At 41.9% G+C, this 22,501-nt stretch overlaps 1 protein-coding gene across 4 annotated transcripts in view; it reads right to left on the bottom strand.

The window, feature by feature from the left end:
• The window catches only part of NOL4 (nucleolar protein 4), a 664,456-nt gene that overhangs the window by 237,709 nt on the left and 404,246 nt on the right, over nt 1–22,501 (bottom strand). The gene's annotated exons all lie outside the window — the stretch shown is intronic.

Raw genomic sequence — 22,501 nt, 5'->3', positions numbered from 1 at the left:
GCACTGTTCCCTCTAAGCTGAGCAGGAGTCCTCCACCCACAGTCTCACCAATAGAGGGTGCTGTTTTACTGTCACATTTTTCAATTGTGAGGGACAGGCAAGTTCTGCAGGACTCCAGGGAACATACCTGTCCTTAGCGACTGAAAATATTCCACCCCCTAGTGGTAGCAATGCAGCTGGAGGACACCTGCTCAGCTTAGAGGGAATGCCACCGCTCAGTCAAATATGTTTTCTTTGAGCCTCTACAATTAACTGCTTTCTAGGCCCTGTCCCAAATGGAACAAGGGAAATCAAAATCAAGTGCTCTATAGTTTAAAATGTTACTCCTACCTCAGCACTATGTATAGCATATTCTAGTAAGAATTATAATTTTTCTAAATTTCTCGCTTATGTGAAACCTTGGATTCTAATTATTGAGGACTTGAGTTTTGTTAGTTGAAATATGTTCTATTCTTCATTCTTTTTTTTTTTTTCTTTGTTGTTAAGAATTTCAAGGTATAATTGTTTTATACATTTGAAATAATAACAATTTCCATTCTGACAAATTTCTGTACAAGTACAGTGGTACCTCGGTTTACGAGTGCACCGGATTGCAAGTGTTTTGCAAGTGTTTTACCTCGGAAACCGAACGCGCTTCGATTTGCAAGCGCCCCCCCCTGCAAACCAGCACCCTCCCCCCCGCGATCCGTCACCCCCCCCGCCGCCATCGGGCCCCCCCCGCCGCGACCTGAGGTCCCCCCAACCCACCCGAACCCTCTTCTTACTTTTCTGTAGCCTCCGCAGCGGCACCGGCACCAGCATGTCTTGTGCGTGGTGCCGGTGCCTGAAGATCTGCTTCCTGTGCAAGGCCTGAGAGTTCACGTCGAACGTGAACTCTCACGTCGAACGTAAACTCTCAAGGCCCAGCACAGGAAGCAGATCTTCAGGCACCGGCACCACGCACAGGACATGTTGGTGCCGGTGCCGCTGCGGAGGCTACAGAAAAGTAAGAAGAGGGTTCGGGTGGGTTGGGGGGACCTCAGGTCGCAGCGGGGGGGTGCTCGATGGCGGTGGGGGGTGCCGGATCGCGGGGGGGAGGGTGCCAGTTCACGGGGGGGGCCTTCAGGGGGAACAATGCCAGTTCTCGTGGGGGGAGAGCAGCGCTGCTGGCCTCGGGGGGGAAGGGGGGGGGTTGAAACATATCAAAGCAAGTTTCCCTTACTTCCTATGGGGAAACTTGCTTTGATAAACGAGCATTTTGGATTACGAGCATGCTCCTGGAACGGATTATGCTCGTAATCCAAGGTACCACTGTATATGCTTGGTATGTAAAATTGAAAATCTATAAATAATTTTTTAAAAAAACAATTAAAGGACAGGTTGAAGAGGGTCTTTAGGCTGGGAAAAGAAAACTTGGAATGGAGTCAAAGGCAGCAGAAAACCTACTATGACAAAAAAGCGAAAGACCGACAGTTGCAGGTCAGGGATCAAATCTTGGTGTTGGTGCCCACTGACCTGCACAAATTCCTTGCTCAATGGAAAGGCCCGGCTATGATAATAGAAAAGATAGGGATGGTAGACTATCGGGTCAAACACAGAAAAGGCAGGGTACAAACCTATCACATCAGTTAGTTAAAATCATGGAGAGATCAAGAGGTGATGGCACTAGTGGCCCAACAAGGACTGGAGGATGATCTGGGCCCACAGGTGGCTGATTCTGAAACTAGAGGGGAAGTTAATATAGGTACCAGCCTCACCCAGAAACAAGCTCACCAAGTACAGGCAGTGATTCAGCAATTTGGGGATGTATTTTCGGCTGTACCTGGGAAGACAGGGGTGTTGTCCCACGATATTATAACTACACTGGGTAAAGTAGAACGGGTAAGGCCCTACAGGTTATCTGAAGACAAAAAGGCACTGGTTGAGGAACTAGTGCAGGAAATGTTGTCTTTAGGAGTCATAGAACCATCACAGAGCTCATGGTGCAGCCCTATCATCATAGTGCCTAAGGCTGATGGGACACCGCGCTTCTGTATCAATTTTCACCAGATGAACGAGGTGTCCCAGTTTGATGCCTTCCTTATGCCAAGCGTGGATGAGCTGTTAGACAGGTTAGGACCGGCTCAATTCTTAACAAAACCTCCACTTAAATAATCTCTTCCTCCCCAAAACACCAACCAAGTATTCAGATCCCTGAAATGTAATGTAATCTTATTTGTACTCTAACTGTAATCTATTTGTTATATCACACAGTAACGTACAGTCAATTTAATATCCAATTTGCAAGTTCTTCCGGAATTAATCCAGCTACCTCTCCTCCCTTGTAACCAAAAAAAACCAACAAAACAACCAATACTGTTGTAACTTCACTGGAAATGTCCAGTTAGCTCTTTTGTAATCCGCCTTGAACTGCAAGGTATAGGCGGAATAGAAGTCCCTAATGTAATGTAATGTATTGGCAAATTCCCCTCACTGAGGCTGCACGACCCAAAACTGCATTTAGTACACCCCGGAGCCTGTTTCAATTCAAGCGCATACCATTTGAACTGCATGGGGTGGTGGCTACATGTCAACGCTTAGTCTGCGAAGTGTTGGGGGACCAACAGAAATATGCAGACGATGATATCGTAATTCATTTGGCTACATGGGAGCAACATTTAGCCCATTTATCAGTAGTGTTGGGATCTCTGAGTGAAGCCGGGCTCACAATAAATCCCAAAAAGTGCTTCGTAGGTCAATGGGAAGTAAAATAACTGGGCTACATTGTAGGGAGAGGGCAGATAAGACCAATTGAGCCGGTCCTAACCCTCGCCCTAACAATAAAAAGCAGCTCAGGGCCTTTTTGGGGTTGATAGGGTATTACAGGAGATTTATTCCCTATTTTTCTTCCCAGGCAGGACTGCTTACGGATATGCTAAAGAAGGATAGCCCCAAGACACTAGGCTGGCAATCTACCAGTATACAGGCCTTTGAATAGTTGAAAAGCAGTCTATGTAAACTGCCAGTGCTCAAGGCCACTGACTTTAGGCAACCCTTGATTCTGCAAACAGATGCCTCAGGTACAGGATTGGGGGCAGTCCTGAGTCAGGAAAGCCAAGGGTTGGAACCCCCCATACTGTATCTTGGCACTCATTAGAAATTGCACATGCATTTCACTGTACGCTTTTCTAACTCCCATAGCATGTACCTCAAAATGGGGTGTGGCACAGTTGTATCAGAGGCTTTCCAAAAGGTTGCATGTGTAAATACAGAATACTGGTTCAGTGCTCCTAGATTGAGCACCAGCACTTACAGGTCTGAGCATGCATAAGTCCAGCACCTATCATTAGAGCATAGGAATTGGCACTAAGCATTATTCTATAAAGGGCATATGCCCTTTATAGAATAGCACTTAGCACTGATATTTTTTTGTGCCCATTTTTAAGCGCCATTTATAGAATTCCTCCCAAAATGTGTAAGTATTGTATGTGCAGCTGATGGTAGTCCATGTGTGTTTGACTATCTAGTTTGTTGATTTTTCCATCAAAGGCCTGGGAGACGAGTCAGCCTTTCACCTGCTTCTGAAATAGATAAATTCCTACATAAAGTGAAGTCTTTTGGGGAGTACATTTCACAGTGTGGCAGCTACTCCAGAGAATGTTCAATGGTGGGTGTCACACCGTGTGATATCCTTTGGAGGGGGTATGGTTAGGGATACTCCTTAGGAGGAACTTTGTAACCTTTGGAAGGCATAGAGGGAGATCCTGTTTTTCTGGTACTCTTGCCCATTTCCTTTAACCATTTATTTGTCATTGTTGCTCAGAAGCAACATGTGTCTTTTATGGCTCTTGGGAGATCTGCATCTCCAAATGCTTGTTACTTAGCACTGTTGCTCTTGTTCAACATCAAGTTACATAAAGCAACTGTTTTACCATTTGCCAATTAAAGGGTAAAGGTCCTCAAGATCAAAGACAGTGGTCGGTATATCAAACTATAAATAAACTCTGTATTGTACTGGTAGCCAATGAAGTTTTTGTAGAAAGGATGTGAGGTGATCATGTTGTTTACAACCTTCTATTAGTTGTGCTGCGGCATTCTGAATCAATTGGAACGGGTGCAAGTCTTTTGTAGTCAAATCATTGAAGAGTGCATTACAGTAATACAGCCTTGATGTTATCATGGCATGAACCACTGTGGCAAGACTTGTCTTCTTGATAAATGGCAAGATAAAGCATAATTGCTGCAGTCGATGACAGAAGCAACTCTGCTTTACTTGGGTATATAAACAATTTGTTGTTTTTAGCCCATTCTGAGATTGTTGTATGATAGTCATTCAGTTTATTCAGAGCTGAAGGGAAGCCTGGTTCAATGTACATCATCCATATAGGTGTCCATCAACTGAATCAGCTTGGCTACTGATTTGAGATACATAGTAAACAAAACAGGTGACAATATGGATTGTTGTTATACTCTGTAGGTCAATGAACAAGGTGACAATGAGGTGCTGCTGAACAGTATCTGATAGAATGGATCTGAAACAGGCAAATATTGTGTGTCACTAATACCTGTTTCTGCCAGTCAAGACAGCAAGATATTATGGTCTACAGTGTCAAAAGTTGCTGACAAATCAAGCTGTACTGTCACAGTTTCTATAAAGATCATCTAACAGTGATACGAGGATCTTCTTCATTCCATAACTTGGTCTGAATAAAGACTTAGAAACACAGAAACATGATGGTCCATTCAGTCTGCCTATCCACAGCATCCCCTATCTCCTTCTCTCCTTAAGAGATCCCATGTGCATATCCCATGCTTTCTTCAATTCAGACACAGTCTTTGTCTCAATCACCTCTACCCCAAGACTATTCCACGCATCTACCACCCTTTCTGTAAAAAAGTATTTCCTTATATTACTCCTGAGCCTATCATCTCTTAACTTCATCTTAAATGCTCTCATTCTGGAGTTTTCCTTCATTTGAAAAATACTCACCTCCTGTACCTTAATGCCACAGAGATATTTAAATGACTTTATCATATCCCGTCTCTTCCACCTTTCTTCCAAAGTATACATATTGAGGTCTATAAGTCTGTCCCCATATGTTTTATGACAAAGACCACTAACCAATTTTGTAGCAATCCTCTGTACTGACTCCATCCTATTTATATCTTTTTGAAGGTGTGGTCTCAAGAATTGTACACAGTATTCCAAATGGGGCCTTACCAGAGACTTATACAATGGCAGTATTGCCTCCTTTTTTCTACTGTCCATTTCTCTCCTTATCCACCCAAGTATCCTCCTGGCTTTGACTGTAACCTTTTCTTCCTGTTTGCCACCTTAAGATCATCAGACACAATCACCCCCAAGTCCCACTCTTCTTTCGTACATAGAAGTAGTTTGTTCCCTAAACTAAACCATTCTCTTGGATTTTTGCAGTCCAAGTCATGATCCTGCATTTTTTAACATTAAATCTTAGTTGCAAATTACTTGACCATTCTTCAAGCTTCACTAGATCCTGCCTCATATTATCCACACCCTCTGAAGTGTCTACCCTATTACAGAGTTTGGTATCATCTGCAAAAAGACAAACTTTACTTTACAGACCTTCTGTAACATCACTCACAAAGATGTTAAAAGAAGCCGTCCCAAGGACAGATTCCTGTGGCACTCTGCTAACATCCTTTTCCTCCGAGCAACCTCCCGTTGTCTCCTTCCACTTAGCCAGTTCTTAATCTAGTCTCTCAGTTTAAGTCCCATGCCGAGGACACTCAGTTTATTTATCAACCGCCTATGCAGAATCATACCAAAGGCTTTGTCAAAATCTAAGTATACCATATCTAGTGCCCCTCCCATATCCAACTGTTTGATTACCCAGTGAAAGAAATCAGATTTGTCTGACAAGACCTACCTTTCATAAAACCATACTGCCTAGAGATCTCACTATCCTCTGCTTTAGAAGTGTTTCCATAGTTTATTCATTACTGAGGTCTGACTAACTGGCCTGTAATTCCCAACCTTCTCTTTCCACTCTTGTTCAAAGGGACCAAACTGCCCTTCTCCAGTCCTCTGGGACCACTCCAGACTCTAAAGAAGCATTAAAAAGATGAGAATGGAACCACCATAACCTCTCTGAGTTCCCTGAGTACCCTTGTATGTATCCCATCAGGCCCCATCGCTTTAGTCTATTTTTAATTTAGCTAACTCCTCACAAACACAGTCTTCTGAGAATCTCTCCTGGTGTACCACACATCCATTCCTATTTGCATTTGTTTTCTACGGTCCTACCCATGGTCTTTCATTTGTGAAAACAGAACAGAAATAATAGTAAAGCAGTTCAGTTTTTTGCAATTTGTACCTTTGCTTAATCTTTGTAAACCGCATAGAACTTCACGGTATTGCGGTATATAAGCTATTTTTATTATTATTATTCAGTTTTTTGCATATTTGTCCTCGCTTCACAATGCAATTTTGATGCTTCCTCTTATTATTTACAATTTTACATATCTAAAAAAATGTCTTGTTTACCAGTTTTACTGTATTGGCTCTTTTTTTCCATTTGCATCTTTGTTTTTCTGACAGATTTTCCAGCTTCTTGTAGTTTTTCCACATATTTTTGCCTGTCTTCCTCTTTTGCGTGGATCTAGCCAGTTTGTCTTTTTTAGACAATCAGTGAGATTAATGCAGTTTTTGTTCTGTAAGTTTCCTAGAAATGAGTTGCAAGAAACTGGCTAGTAACTTTCAAGCTTGGCTTAGTTAATGTTGTTCTTGTTTTACAGAGGATGCACCACAGCCCTTTTTCATGTTTTGTTAGCTGCCCATTAGAAAGTGAAGGGTTCATGATTTGTGTGTCCTCTGCTTTATACCTGAACTATCTTTGATAGTCAGAACTTGAGAGAGCATGTGGATGGTTGAAGGTCTCTTGGATTTTGTCAAGGCCATCCTCTTATTTGGGTTAAAAAGGTCCCATATGTCTATATTAGGAGAGGACAAGATTGAGTGCTCCTGGTTAACTGGCAGGGGGCTGGGTGAGTCTACCTGTAGGTCCTGGCAAAAGATTTTAATTTTGCAGTTTATTTTTTTGGTAGCCTCTTCATTGCATTGAAAGAAATATTGTGTTTGGTTGCTGCTAAACCTTGGCAGTACTTTTTATATGACATTTCAATTTAGCCTGTCCTTGTCCAGATGAAATTTATGCTTTTTCTCCCAATTGGAGGTTCTTGCACAAAAAAAGGTTTTGCTTTTACATCTCCCTTCTGTAAATAATATTCAAAATCAAAAAGATTTTACAGCTTTTTTTTTGTTTGTTTGTTTCAGGCTTTTAAACACTGAAATTCTTTACCACGTGAAATGTGGACAGAATTCTCCTACTTCTGATTTAGGAAGTTGTTAAAAACTTTTTTGATTAAGAAATTTTTGATATCTTAAGTTTTTTAAATCTTGTATTTGTTTATGTTGTATTTTGGGGAGAACTTCTCTCAATTTCTTTTGTAATCAGCACTCCCCAAACTCTTTATAACATAATTACACCAATTTATTAGTATCTAACTCAACTGTATTGTACTTCAAACTGAAGTACTGTAATTCTAAAGACAGCTCGATGTTCCCCTCTACTGAATGATTACTACATTTCCTATCTCTGGTAACTACCTTATAGTTTACTGCTTACTTTAAATTTCATTGTTGTAACCCCTAAATGTAATGTACACTTCTTGATTTGTAAGTCACCTTGAACCTAGATAGGCATAGAGCAACCCAGAAAGCAAAGTTGCTTACCTGTAACAGGTGTTCTCCGTAGACAGCAGGGGAATGCAGCCACACTTGATGGTGAAGTCTCTTTTGCGCAGCAAAAATGGATGCACTGCGGACCAAAATGCAGCTTCAGAAACATCCTGAATAGGAAATTAAGATGAAAATTTGCCATGCAGAAGCTGTAAATTGCTCTCTATGATCCACAATTGACACATGAGGGATCAGGTGTGCTCTGGGGTAGCACAAATTAATACAATGTGCTATCGGAGAGGAGAGAGAGTTCTTTCTCTGTTCTATCATATTGCATTTTATTTTTTTTTGTTTTCTTGTGTTCCTCAGTAGCTGATGTAGAGGAAACAAAGAGCTGATTTGGTTGGTGAACTGAGTAGTTGCTTAGAGCTAAAAACATAATGCTCCTCTGCAGTGCACAGCATGGAGACCTTGGTGTGCTGGAGAGGAATGCAAAGGAAGAAACGACGATGATAAAGTAATAGATTGGTGTAGATGAAAATCCGTACCAAGTGTAGGAAAGAATCTGGAATGAGTTCGGAAAAAAACACTCTAGAAGCCTTGGCTGCTGGCCAACCATAGTGAGGAGCAGCAGTTAGGATAAATAAGCGAACAGACAGCCAGAAAACATTAGTCCTCTCCAAATAGTGGAACAAGCCTCCCCTGACAACCAACTTGTGCAAGATCCGATCTTTTCGCTCCGAGCCTGCAGAAGGAAAAGCAGACAAACAAACTTCCTGTTTGACATAGAAAGCAAAAACCACTTTCGGCAGAAAGGAAGGAAGGTACAGTATGGAGAAAACTCCTGCGTCTGGAAAACGAATACAGGACATCCTGTGCGAAAGAGCTGAAGCCCCCAAAAATGCCGCACCGAGACAAGAGTGACCAAAAAGACAGTCTTGACTGTCAGATCTAGAAGAGAAGCATCCTTCAGTGGCTCAAATGAGCCTCTCCAAGGCCCTGCAGAACGCTATTAAGATTCCACGAAGGGAAAAGAAAATGCAAGAGAGGTCACAAAAGAAGTGCTCCTCCAAAAAACCTGGAATCAGTAGGATAAGCAGTATGCAAACTAGTGCCTCTGCGCGTTCTAAAACACGAAAGGCCTGCAATCTAAATTGTAAGGGAGGCCATTGCTAAACCTGTTTCTAGACCCGCCTGAAGAAAAACCAGGACCACCAAAAAGAGATCCCTCTCAGGCACCACGTGATTCTTAGCACACCACTGTTGAAAAGTCTTCCAGGCTTTGACATAAGACACCATAGTAGAGGGTATCATTGAGCACAAAAATAATTGAGATAACTACATCCAAAAAAACGCTCTTCCTCCAAGCTGAGTGCTCAAGAGCCATGCCGTAAGACCAAAATGCCATGGGATCTCCATGGGCACTGGCCCCTGACTGAGAAGATATCAATGAAGAGGGGGCCAGAGTTTCTCACCCCATGGAAAACAGATGAGATCCGCATACCATGGGCGCCAAGGCCAGTCTGAAGCTACTAGAATCACCAAGCTGGGATGCGTTGCTATCCAGCGGAGGACCCGACTGACCAGAGATCACGGAGGAAACATCATACAGGAGCTTGTAAGCCAGCCAGAACCAAACAATGGCATTCATCCCTAGCTTCCTTGCTGTTTGATGACCGAAAAAGTGCCTGACCTTCGAGTTCTCTGCCAAAGCCAACAAGTCCCTCTGGGACTGACCCCAGCTTTGTATGATCAGATGGAACGCCTCCTATGAGAAGGACTATGCTCCTAGATCTAGGATCTGTCAGCTGAGGAAGTCTGCCTGAACATTGTCAACTCCGGCCACATGGGCTGCCAAAAAAGATAGATGATGTGCTTCCGCCCAGTGGAACACAGATGATCTTTCTAGCCCAGTGGAACACAGATGATCTTTCTAGCACTAGAGCTCCTTCATGATGTACGTATGCCACTGCTGTGGTGTCATCGGAGAAACTTGCACCGCTGGTTTTTTTCAGAAGGGTTGGAGAGCAGTAGCACCAGCCGAATTGCCCAAAGCTCCAGACAATTGATCAACCAATGTTTCTGACCCACAATAAGCCTGCAACTGAAAAGGAAGGCATCCGTCCTAAGAGTCATCCACTCGAAAATCAGAAGAAGCCAGCCCTGGCAGAGAGCCTCCCCCTAAAGCCACCAGCTTAAGTTGCTGCTAGCTGGCACCAACCAGGGGAGCGGCATTTGAAGGGGAAAACTCTGCAGAGAGACTCTGAGATAGGAGGGACTCCTGTAATGGGCGCACGGGCGCTCTGGCCCAGGGGATTGCCTCCAAGAAGGCTGCCCAAGACCCCAGAACCTGCAGATAAAACCAGACCAATGAAGCCAGATGGTCCAGGAGAATTCTGATCTGTTGTCCATGGGTTTCGCTCAGGACATAGCACAGAAACAGTGATAGCATAGTTGCTCAACCAGCTTACAATGTTGTTTAGTGTGGGTTCTAGTGCCCTGATCTTGCAGTTGGACCTGGGCAGTGCTTTTGACTTAGTGGATCATGACCAACTGTTGTATTGTTTGGATTCAATTGGGATCAGTGGCAATATTAAAAACTGGTTTAGAGGATTCCTTGAAAAAAGAACATATGAAGTATTTAAGGAGGATAATTATTCTCTTCAATGGAAGAACTCATGTGGATCCCACAGGGGTCTCCTCTATCCCCGACGCTGTTTAATATTTACCTAGTCCCACTGGCATATTTACTCCAAAGTTTGAATGTAATGTTCTATATCTATGCAGATGATATTACCATACTGGTACCTTGTAAGGCTATTTCAAATTAGTTGATTACCCAAATTTCTTATATTTTGGATGAGGTTGAAAAATGGAGACAACTATAAATTTGAAGGGTCAAAGTTTTAAGATAGTGCCTAATTTAAACATTTTAGGAATAATCTTGGATTACAGCCTAACTTTTAAAAAGCATACTGATCTATTAATTTAAAAAAGTTATGCTGTACTATGGAAATTAAGGACCATCAAGAAGTACTTTGATGGGGAATCCTTTCGGATATTGGTACAATCTTTGGTACTATCAATATTAGACTACTGCAATATAGTTTACTTGGGGCTACCAAAGAAGACTTTACAAAGACTTCGATTGGTCCAGATTGTGCACCTGTTTTTCGGACTTAAGAATATGTCAAACTACACTGGCTACCATTCGGTGCCAGAGTATTCTTCAAGTTTGGGTGCATATGTTATAAGGCACTTTTTGGGTTATTGCCATCTTACTTGGTTTCCTACTTGAAATTTTTCTATTCAGTAAAAGATACCAGAAACTCAGGTATTTTCGCCTTCCCTAACCCGAGGTCCTGTCGTTATAAAACTTTTTTTTGACAGGACATTGGAGTACCAGGCCAGGAAGTTTAATTCCTAGTTACATCCATTGATTGCTCAAACTTATTCTGATACTACATTTAGGAAAGTTTTAAAAACATATTTATTTGATAAATTAGATTGATGTTTTTTAATTGTGATGGGTTCAATTATTAGTTGATCGGTTTTTAAATGAAAATTGTTGTAGGCTTTTTTTTTATATATTATGTGTTTCTCTTCATTACACTTTTTAATATTTTAAATTGTATAATAGTCATTGCTGCATTTGATTGCTTACGATGTATTGTTTTTTTTAATTATGAAATTGTATCCTCTTCGCTGAATTGTTCAGTTTTATTCCTTGTTGTGAACCACCCAGAACTGTCGGTAGGACGATATATAAGAAAATAAATTATTATTATTATTATGATCCTGTCTGGAGACGAAGAGAAGCCCCAGAAACTCCAGGGACTGGGAGGATGCCAAGCGTCTCTACCTGAACTTGCCAACATCTGCAGCAGAGACACTACTGTCTCCACCGCACTTTCGGACACCCAATGAGACAGAGCTTGGATCAACCAGCTGTCACAGGAAGGATGGACTTGGACCCCCCTGCAGGCAGAAAGCTGCCACAACTACCATCACTTTGATGCAAATGTGGGTGCCTTCATGAAGCCAAAGGGCAGAGCTGCGAACTGGAAATGCTGTTGCGGAACATGGAAACGCAAAAACCTGCAATATTCCAGGTAGATTGTAATATGGAGGTAAACCTAGTGAGATCCAAGAACACTAGAAACTCTCCTGGAGAGACAGCAGTTATCAACGTGTACTCCGTTGCCATTTGGAAAAAAGGAATTCGCAAGAAGTGGGTGACCAACTTTAGATCCAGAATGGGTCTCCAATCCTCCGAGCCTTTCTGGTATAAGGAGTATCCGCCTAAGTCCCAATTTGTGTTCTGGAACAGGTTCCAGCATCCCGATGTCTAAGAGGCGATGCAGAGTATCGCAGACCCTGGACTCCATTCCGGTCGATTTTCCAGAGTCCAGAAACCAAGATAAAGGTGGACAAAGGAAGACTAGCTAGTGTTCGATGAAAGTCGTCCACTCCTGACAAAACTGAGAGGTCAGCCTTTGATGAGTAAGCCACGCCCTACCCCTGGCAACATCAGGACTTTTTAGGTGCAGCCACTGCACAGGATGCCTGGAACTGGAACTAATGTAATGCGGGCATAGCCCTGGGAATGTCTCTGGAAAGAAAAACTGGTATATCCCTGATGACACCTGTGGGAGGAATGAAGAGTACTACAACCCCCTCCCGACGTCCAGCATAACTTGTTCACAGGGTGTGACTTAGGGCAGCGCTTGGCAACACCTGTGTAGAGGTCAGCCAGGCCTATACCAACAAGAAGCTGGCCCTTGAAAAGACATCCACTTAAGGTGATCCTTAAGGCAGCATCCTCAGTCCAAAAATGGATCCAGACACTGCACCAGCAGAGAATATACTATGAACTCAAATGAGATCATAAAGGGCACATGGCACCTAATCCACACAGCAGGGAAGTACTGAAGAACCAGTTCCCGATGCTAGGAAGGAAGCTGAAGACCAGAACACTGAGGGCAGCCTTCTCAGAGATCCTGCCGGTACCCAGAGCCGGTGAGAAGAGGCAGATGGAGCTGCAAGCAGTCAACACATGGATGAGGCGCTGGTGTGAGGAAGAAGGATTCCACTTCGTGCGCAACTGGACAACATTCTGGGGGGAGAGCAAGCTATTCAGGAAGGATGGACTCCACCTCAGTGGAGACGGAATGAGGCTACTTGCAAGCAACATCAAGAGAGAAATTGAGAAGTTTTTAAACTAGGAAGAAGGGGAAAGCAGGCAATCGGCCAAGATTCGATGGTTCAGGAACCGGTATACCCAGAGGATACCATGCAGGAAAATAGCGGGGAAGACTAACCAGATCATAGGCAAGACAGAAATCCTGACAAATCGACAGGGACCCAAAAGGGAAGGAAATGCAAGAAAGTAATAGGCTGCAAACTCAAGTATATGTACATGAATGCAAGGAGCCTAAAGAATAAGATGGGGGAATTGGAAACACTGGCACAAAAAGATAACCTTGACATCATCGGAATCACGGAAATATGGTGGAACGAAGAAAACGTCTGGGACACTGTGCTACCGGGATACAAATATACCACAGAGACAGAGTGGGTTAAAAAAAGTGGGGGTATTGCCCTATACGTCAAAGATGGAATTGAGTCTACCGGTTGCCAGAAATGAAAAATAAGTTGGAGTCTCCTATGAGTCAAAATTCCGGGAACGAATGGAATGGAAACAAATATTGGCATCTACTACCAACCCCCAGGGCAGTCCAAAGAAATTGATGGAGAAATGACGGACGAGATTAAACGCAACTGCAAGGGAGGCAACGCAGTTATCGTGGGTGACTTCAATTATCTGGGGATAGACTGGAACCTAGGCACCTCCGGCTGCAGTAGGGAGAACAAGTTCCTGGATGCTTTAGGTGATTGCTTCCTGGAACAACTTGTCAAGGAAAATACGAGAGGAAATGAGATTCTGGACTTAATTCTAAATGGACTACGAGGACTGGCACAAGGTGTAGAAGTAGAAGGGACGCTGGGAAGCAGTGATCACAATATGATCCGCTTCAACCTGGACTGCGGCGGCGAAAAGGGTGAACAGAATGCTAGGAATGATTAAGAAGGGGATCATGAACAGATCGGAGAAGGTTATCATGCCGCTGTACCGGGCCATGGTATGCCCTCACTTAGAATACTGCATCCAGCACTGGTCGCTGTACATGAAGAAGGGTTTAAAGAGCGACTAAAATGATTAAGGAGCTGGAGGAGTTGCCATACAGTAAGAGATTAGAGAAACTGGGCCTCTTCTCCCTTGAAAAGAGGAGACTGAGAGGGGATATGATAGAAACGTTCAATGAAGGGAATAAACTTAGTAGATAAGGACAGGTTGTTCACCCTCTCCAAGGTAGAGAGAACGAGAGTGTACTCTCTAAAGTATAAAAGGGGATAGTTTCCATTCAAACATAAGGAAGTTCTTCTTCACCCAGAGAGTGGTGGAAAACTGGAACGTTCTTCCTGAGGCTGCTATAGGGGAAAACACCCTCCAAGGATTCAAGAAAAGTTAGACAAGTTCCTGCTGAACCGGAACGTACGCAGGTAAGGCTGGTCTCAGTTAGGGCACTGGTCTTTTACTTAGGGGCCGCTGCGTGAGCGGACTGCTGGGCACAATGGACCACTGGTCTGACCCAGCAGCGGCAATTCTTATGTTCTTAACCATCACCAGAGGAGGACAGGCATTCACCTCCACAGAGGATGCATTGCACAGGCTGGAATGACAGGCACGCATTACAAAGGAAGTGGCCATCACTACTTGGCTACCTGAAGATGCCGCTAGAAAAGAATGTTTTGTAACATAATATCCACCCTCCGATCCTGAAAGTCCTTAAACCTACTCCCATCACTAGGGAGGGCTGCGAACTGGATAACCTGCGCCACAGTGGAATCTACCTCAGGCTGTTCAACCCTGCCAAAAATCAGGATCCAGGTGATAAAGCGTAGACAGAGTTTTAGAAGATCAGAAAGAGCTTTCCGGGGTATCACATTGTTCTGAACTAAACCAAGGAGTTGTGGGTTGAATGGAAAAAAGGGCACAGGAGAATGGTCCAGGACTGAAGCCTGAGAAATGAAAGGTGGAAAATCCAAATGGAGCTCTTTCAGAACATCATCCGTAAAGAGGCTTGCTTAAAAATCTGCAAAGAAGTGTCACCACCCAAATCCAGATGCTCAGGGTAGCCGAGGAGACCAGTCTCAGCAAAGGTATCAGATGGATCCAAAATAAAGACAGTAGCAGGAGACAGAAGAATCATAATATCTGCATGGCAACTACTGCAGTCGAGGTCTGGCACAACCAGACGAGAGGGCTGCTGAACAGGAAGCTTTACCACAGGTGCAACAGTCCAATAAGGCCCCCAGCTGCGTCAAATGAGCAGGGTCTGAGGAATACACCTTTCAGAGGAGCCGTATAAAATCCGGTGAAAAGTCCTACTCCACAACCATGGCAGGGCTCTGTTAAGGTTCATGCGCCATGCCAAAAGATAGCTGCTGTCTCTCCAGACTCGGAATGCAGGCGTTTTGCATCAGCCTCCAGGACGGCCTCTGGGCAAGATTTTTTCAGAAGGCATGGACCCAGGCCAGCTCTTCAGCCCAAGATTACTCAAAGAAGGCGACCCCAAGAAATTTTCCAAAAAGACATAGGTTATTGAGACAGATTGCTGTTGAGAATAAAATAGCTTTCTCAACTGATGATTCTATCAATATCAACTGTGCTTATGTGAATGCACGCTCCATACGAGGGAAAGCACAAATTATTAAGGACTGGATAATTAACCAGAAGTTAGAATGTGTATTTATCTCTGAAACTTGGCTTACTTTTAAGGAAGACCCTATTATTAATGATTTGTTACTTCCACACAAAATTTTCCCACTTTGATGGAATGAAAAAAGAGGAGGAGGAGTTGCACTTATATTGCAAGAGGATTTCAGTTTCAGAGTATAGGACTCGATGTCAAAAACGGTTTGGAAATTATATCCTGCACTCTGAATAGAACGGATCTTCAGGATTCTCTTAACTGTATACTTTTTTATATTCCACCAGGCCACTGGACTTCAGTCAAGGAGACTTTCTATGAATTTATCTTGTCACCTCACAATGTTTATTACTAGGGGATATTAATCTCCATTTAGAGGTAGACCAAAACCAAGACGTGGTTGATCTTAAAGCCTTTCTGTCTTCTTTAGATTATTCACTCCCACAATTTTCTCAATCTCATATAAGAGGCCATTAGCTTGACCTAGTTTCTTTGGCTACTAAAGCTGAAGCCATCCCTAAAATTCATCTGAAAGATGGTAGATGAAAACCTACACCTTGGTCAGATCACTATATTTATTACTTCTCCTTGGGATGAATCAAAAATCAAAATGTAAAACTGAAACGGCAAAGACAAGAAATCCTTACTAGAAAAACACTTGACCCATTAGATTTTGGTAAACGGACAGAATTATTACCAGGTGGTAATATTGAGGACTTTCCATCATACTGGAATACTGCCTGTGATTTAATTCTACATGAAATTGCTTCTAAATACACCATAAAAAGACATTCAGAAGAAGATAATAAATGATAGGGATGAAATGAAAAGTGCGACGATTGGAAAGGAAATGGTTAAAATTAAAATCAGTCATCGATAAGGAAAAATGGCGAAAAGAGATTAGAAATGATAAACTTTTGTTAAAAGAGAATCAAAAAGTTTTCTAGTCAACAATAGTAGGCACTAATACAAAAAATTATTTCAACTTGTTAATAATGTGTTTAATGTGGCTAAAAACATACAACCATCTCAAATATCATTGCCCACTTCTAATGATTTAGCAAACTTTTTTAGCTCTAAAGTTATGGGTTTACAAATTTCTTGTCTACCTTGTTTGAAAACTAAAGAGTACCAGCTAACTAAGAATCAGGATGAAGCCAAGGAAGACCTTATATGGTCCACCTTTGAAAGAAAGCCCAGATTGGTCAGACTTTTCTAAACTATTTTATAAATATTCCAAATCTCATTGTATTGTCCTACAAACCTCATGGCCAATGCACCTCCAAGCTTTAAGTTAAAAATGCTAGAATGGTTATCCGATTATCTGGCTAAGGGAAAGTTTCAACTAGAGGAAGGTAATATAGTCATTACTCCAATAATTAAAAATATTAAAGAATCGTCCTCCCTATCATCAAACTATAGACCGGTGGCATCTATCCCTTTCTCTCTAAAGATTATGGAGGGACTGGTCCAACTTCAACTAAGTACTTAGAGCAACATTCTTTACTACATGAGTCTCAGTCAGGCTTCAGTAACTTTAGTACCAAGACAGTACTGGCCACATTACAAGATTACAAGATTATCTCAATGGTCTACTAAGTAGAGGTATCGCCGCATTGGTTCTCCAATTCGATCTGATTAGCGCATTTGACTTGGTGGACCATTCTAAATTGCTTGACTCTTTGGACGCGATAGGAATTCAAGGGAAAGTTCTTTCATGGTTTAAAGAGTTCCTCGAATCTAGATTATACCAAGTCAAATTTAACAACATATTTTCTAATACAGGGCTCTCCACTTTCTCCTACATTGTTTAACCTTTATCTTTCTTCCTTGAGTTATATGCTGAATGACTTGGGTGTGAAATTGTTTAGTTACACAGATGATATCACAATTATCATCCCAAGCAGCACAGTTCTATCCAGCAGTACTCAAATTATTGGGTCCATACTGAATCTGATGGATTCTTGGATGAAGGAATTTAAACTGAAATTAAAAATCAAGACAAGACCAAATTCTTTTTTGCATCTTCACAAAAGATCTTTATTGAACCATCAATTAAGATAAATTCATCATCTTACACCATATGTTCAACAATCAAAATATTAGGCATTGTTTTTGATCGACATCTGACCATGAAGAACCAGATTGATGCTGTGAATTGTGGAAATTATGTGCCATCAGATCCACTTTGAAATTCTCATTTAGTCCCTATAGTTAAGCCTTCTTGACTATTGTAATATCATCTACTTGTCAAGCACTAAGAAAAATATGACAAGATTTAAACTAATACAGAATACCGTGGTCAGATTAATCTATGGCCTGAAGAAATATGATCACGTGACTCCATTTTATCGTGAGCTGCAATGGCTTTCCATGGAGGCCCGTGTTGTTTTCAAGCTGGGATGTTTGTGTTATAAAGTTGCTTTTGGATCAGCCCCATCATATTTAGTTGATATATTTCTTATAGCATCTCATAAGAACAGCAGAAAGTCACATGCTCTTTTAGCCTTTCCATCAGTCAAAGGATGCAAAAGTAAGAATTATCTTGAACATACGCTAGCATACCAAGCAGCATACCATGATAGAGACTTTCAACACTTTCTGCTCACATCTTATTCTTATGAACAATTTAAAAAACAACTGAAAACTTTCCTTTTTTACAAAATTTCTAACCTAACAATTCTCACTGTATATTTTTAATACGGCTTTTGTAAACCACATAGAACTTATGATTATGTGCTCTTGAAATCTGATGTTATGTTATGTTATGTTATGCTATGCTATGCTAAGCTCAAAGCTCCCACCCCCTCCTACAGTGTGCTTCAGCATGCAGTACACAATCACTGATCCGGCACCAATCCGGCACAATCAGTGTCCTCATTCAACAGGTTAGAGGCTGGGGAGTCCATCCCAAATGATTTTGTGTCAAATTGAGGGGGTTTCGAGGCAGAAATAAAAGTTAGAAAAAAGATCGATTTTAAAATCCAAGATGGCCACCATCATGAATTCATGCTAAAAATGGTAAAAATAAACAAAAAATAAAAATTAGCAGTTTGAGGTCTGGAGAGGTGGGGGACCTGAGAAACTGTGAAAAATGACTTTAAAATCGTTTTACAAGCCACCCTCGAAGTTCCCATAGGCGATAATGGAGGTTTACTCACAGTAATGTAATTTTGTAATTTAATTTATTTCTTATATACCGTTAAACTCCGTTAGGATTCTAAGCGGTTTACAGAAAAATAGACAATAGGGTGCATTAAAATTATAAGTAAAATAGGTACTTAGAAATTCCCTTACTGTCCCGAAGGCTCACAATCTAACTAAAGTACCTGGAAAAATGACAATTAGTAGAGTAATGAAGAAATAAAATAGAGAATAGATGAGAAAAATAAGAAAATAAACATTCTAATAAGATTACAATGATCTAAAGGACTTTGAAAGGTTGAAAAAAGAGGGGAGATAAGAATAGATGCAGAGGGAGAACCGTTGAAGCAATAGAATTCTGGGGAAATTTAAATGAAATTTGAATGATAAAATAAAACAAAATAAGTGGTAAAACAATAAGTGAGATTAAAAAATATATCATAAACGAAAAAGAATTGAAAATAAAATCAAAACAGTCAAAACTGAAGTCCAGCTTGAACGTGCCCCCGAGCCAACCGTTGGTCCGATGGCCGGACAGTATGCAGTGCTAGATTGTCAGCAGCTTTAAACTGCATTTGAATGGAGGAAAATAATTTTCTGCCTCAGAAACAGCTCCAAATGAATCCAGACTTGATATCTTCAGACTGCCAGCCGGCCAGACATTGACTATGACTTCCGTCTCCACAGATCCTCATCCAAGTGGTCGGGGGTGGGCAGGGCCGTATTAAAGGATAGGCCCAGTAGGCACGTGCCTTGAGCCCTAAATTGTGAGGGGGCCCACTTACCGTCACCTTTCCAATTTTTTAAAAAAATGGTGGTGATGGGCCCCGACATCGACAGCAAGATCACCCCCCCAGCATAGACAGCAGATCGGGCCCCCCCGGCATCGACATCAAGATTGGGCCCCTCCCGGCATAAACAGCAAGATCGGCAATGCAAACTGCAAGAGGTGCTCAGGTCAAAGCTTCCCTCTGACGCAGCTTCCTGTTTTCGCCTGGGCAGTTTGCATCAAGAGGGAAGCTTTGGGCTGAGCACCGCTTGCAGTTGTCATTGCCGATCTTGCTGTCTATGCCGGGAGGGGCCCGATCTTGCTGTCGTCACCGTTTCTGAAAGAAAGAATAAGGTGAGTAAGTGGTGACCCGTTCGAAGGTGAGGGAGATGGGTCTGGGGTGGAGGCTCAGAGCGGGAGAGAAAGAGAAGGGGCAGTCGGACAGATGATGGAAGTGGGGAGAAGGGAGAGAGAGAGAGAAGGGGGCAGGGCAGATAATGGAAGTGGGGAGAACTTGTGCCATCAGCGTCAGGAACATGTGGGAAAGCAGCAGCAGCGGTGAGGAGGCAGGATAACACGATGGAATAGGGGTGGAGGAAGAGAAGGAGAGAAAGGGGCAGATGATGGAAGTGTGGAGAGAGAGAAGAGGGCAGACAGATATCAGTTCAGAGGGGAAAGCAGATGCTGAATGGAAGTGGAGAAAGAGAACACATACTGGATGGAAGGAGGGGACAAATAAAAAGGGCATAAGCTGGATGGGGGAAAGAAGAGAGTTAGTGAGATAGTGGAGGGGTGAAGGAAAGGGATGGCAATATGTGGGTAGACATAGTGAAAAGAGGGGAAACTGAGAACCGATAGACAGCCTATATGAAAATCGAGACGTCAAAGGTAGAAAATTTTTTTTGCTATAGGATAAAGTAGCATTGTAGCTATGTTGATAAATGTTTACAAATAGAAAATGGAAATACGATGATCATTTTATTGGACTAATTTTAATACATTTTTGACTAACTTTTAGAGACCAAATTCTCCTTCCTCAGGTCAGAACAGGATACTTGTAACAGCAGTATACTTTACTGACCTAAGGAAAGAAGGTTTGACCTCTGAAAGCTAATTAAAAAATGTATTAGTCCAATAAAATGGTATTATCTTATTTTCCATTTTTTGTTTTATTTTATTTGTTAATTTGTAAAGTGATTTTTTTATTTCTCTTTTTTCAAATTTACATCTGTTCAGTTTTGTAGAATATACACCACTGTTTCTTCACCCCCCTAAACTGTACCGTTTCTTTGGTTTTAGCACAAGCCAGCATGCTGAATTCTCTGCACTGCTCAGATGATCATAGAATTCCTATGATCGTCAGAACAGTGCAGAACATTCAGCCCGCCAGCCTGCACTATAACCTCTTCCGTGCTTTTGTTAAAAAAAGGGAGGGGGGGTTAGTTTGTGATAACTTATTTCATACTGGGTGAGGGTGGTTCTGTGTCCTATGTGTATGAAAGACATGGTTTTCTGTAAGCACTGACCAGCCTTGTTTGGTGAAATGCAACAGGCATTGTTCCTGGGAGCACCTTGAATAAACCTGATTTGAATCTCATTATTGTCTGCCGATCTTCTTTTATTCCACGTCGGATTCTTTGGTGGAGCGCTTGCCTTGTTGTTTTGTTACAAATTCACATACATGGAGTGGAATGTACCAGAGGAATTACAGATTTGGTTGTTTATACATATGAGTTAAAGTTGGACGACAGAGTGAGGCAGTTGAGAGGAATTGCAAACTTTGTTATTATTATAGACTTATGTTTCGGATAGTATTACTGTTTTACAATGCATTTAAGCACTTTTATATATGTATGGAAAGGGTTCTGAGTTAAAGTCCTGGGCAAGTAGTGGGAAGGGAAGGGAGGGTGGATTTGTTCAGAGATGTTTGGGGCTTGCATCGAACTAAAACTGTACAATAGCACTGGTATGGTAATCTTTGTTATTTGGTTTGAATTTTATAATAATAAAAAAAAAGAAATACAAGTAGAAATAAAGAAGTAAATAAGAAAACAGGTAAATAAATGGGGTGGGGCATGGGCAGGGCAGGGCTAGGGGTCTCAGTGTACTTGTGTGCCTAGGTGCCCTCAAAGAATTAATCCTGCCCTGGGGGCAGGTGGGTTTCACTCCAGACACATACAGCCTATGCATGAAATCCGTGACAAAGTCACTGGCAAGCAAACTCCCAGGGGAAGGGACCCCGAGTCTAAAAATGGTGGCACACAGCAGTCTGGCTCCACAGATCCACCAGAGTTTCTCTGTGAAGCAGCAGTCCGGCACCACGCGACTGCGTCGTTTCCTCCAACAGGGTACCATCTGGCACTGAAGCCTCCGAGAAAACGAACTTTAAGTGAAAAATAAGAAAAAGAAGCAGTGCAATTGCAAAAGACTTCTGAATGGATTGCTTGCAGAAAATGTAACTGGATATGTTTGCTAGCTCTTAGGCTAAGGGGGTGGAGCATGTGCCCAAAAAAGTTTGTGGTTTTCTGCAACTCTCGGATTGCGGATTGGGATTGAATACCTAGCATATGGAATCCGGAAAGAACGTAACAGAACTATGATTTGGGTTATTCTTCAAAATGTGCATCACTTTGCATTTGTCCACATTAAATTTCATCTGCCACTTGAACGCCCAATCTTCCAATTTCCTAAGGTCTGCCTGCAATTTTTTATAATCTGCATTTGTTTTAACAATTTTAAACAAGTTTCAAGTTTATTATAAAATTTGATTAATCGCCTATTCAAAGTTCTAGGCGATGTACATCAGTATTTACAAAATTAGATAAATTTATAGTAATTTAACATACATTAAAGTATCCGAAGTATACATGACATAACGATACAAACTTGAAAACAATGGGTAAAATGAGGTATAGAAATACATTTTAATATAACAGTTTAGTGTCATCTGCAAATATACTGACTTCACTTGTCATTCCAATTTCGAGATCATTTAGAAATAAGTTAAATAGCACTAGTCCCAGTACAGATCCCTGCGGCACTCCACTATTTACTCTCTTCCATTGAGAAAAGTAGCCATTTAACCCTACCCTCTCTTTTCTATCCAATAATCAATTCCTAATTCACAACTGAATTTTG

This window comes from Geotrypetes seraphini, chromosome 2 (genome assembly GCF_902459505.1).
Source record: "Geotrypetes seraphini chromosome 2, aGeoSer1.1, whole genome shotgun sequence".
Classification (NCBI taxonomy): Eukaryota; Metazoa; Chordata; class Amphibia; order Gymnophiona; family Dermophiidae; genus Geotrypetes; species Geotrypetes seraphini.
Note: the sequence above shows the minus strand (reverse complement) of the source record. Positions and strands in the feature narration are given on the sequence as shown.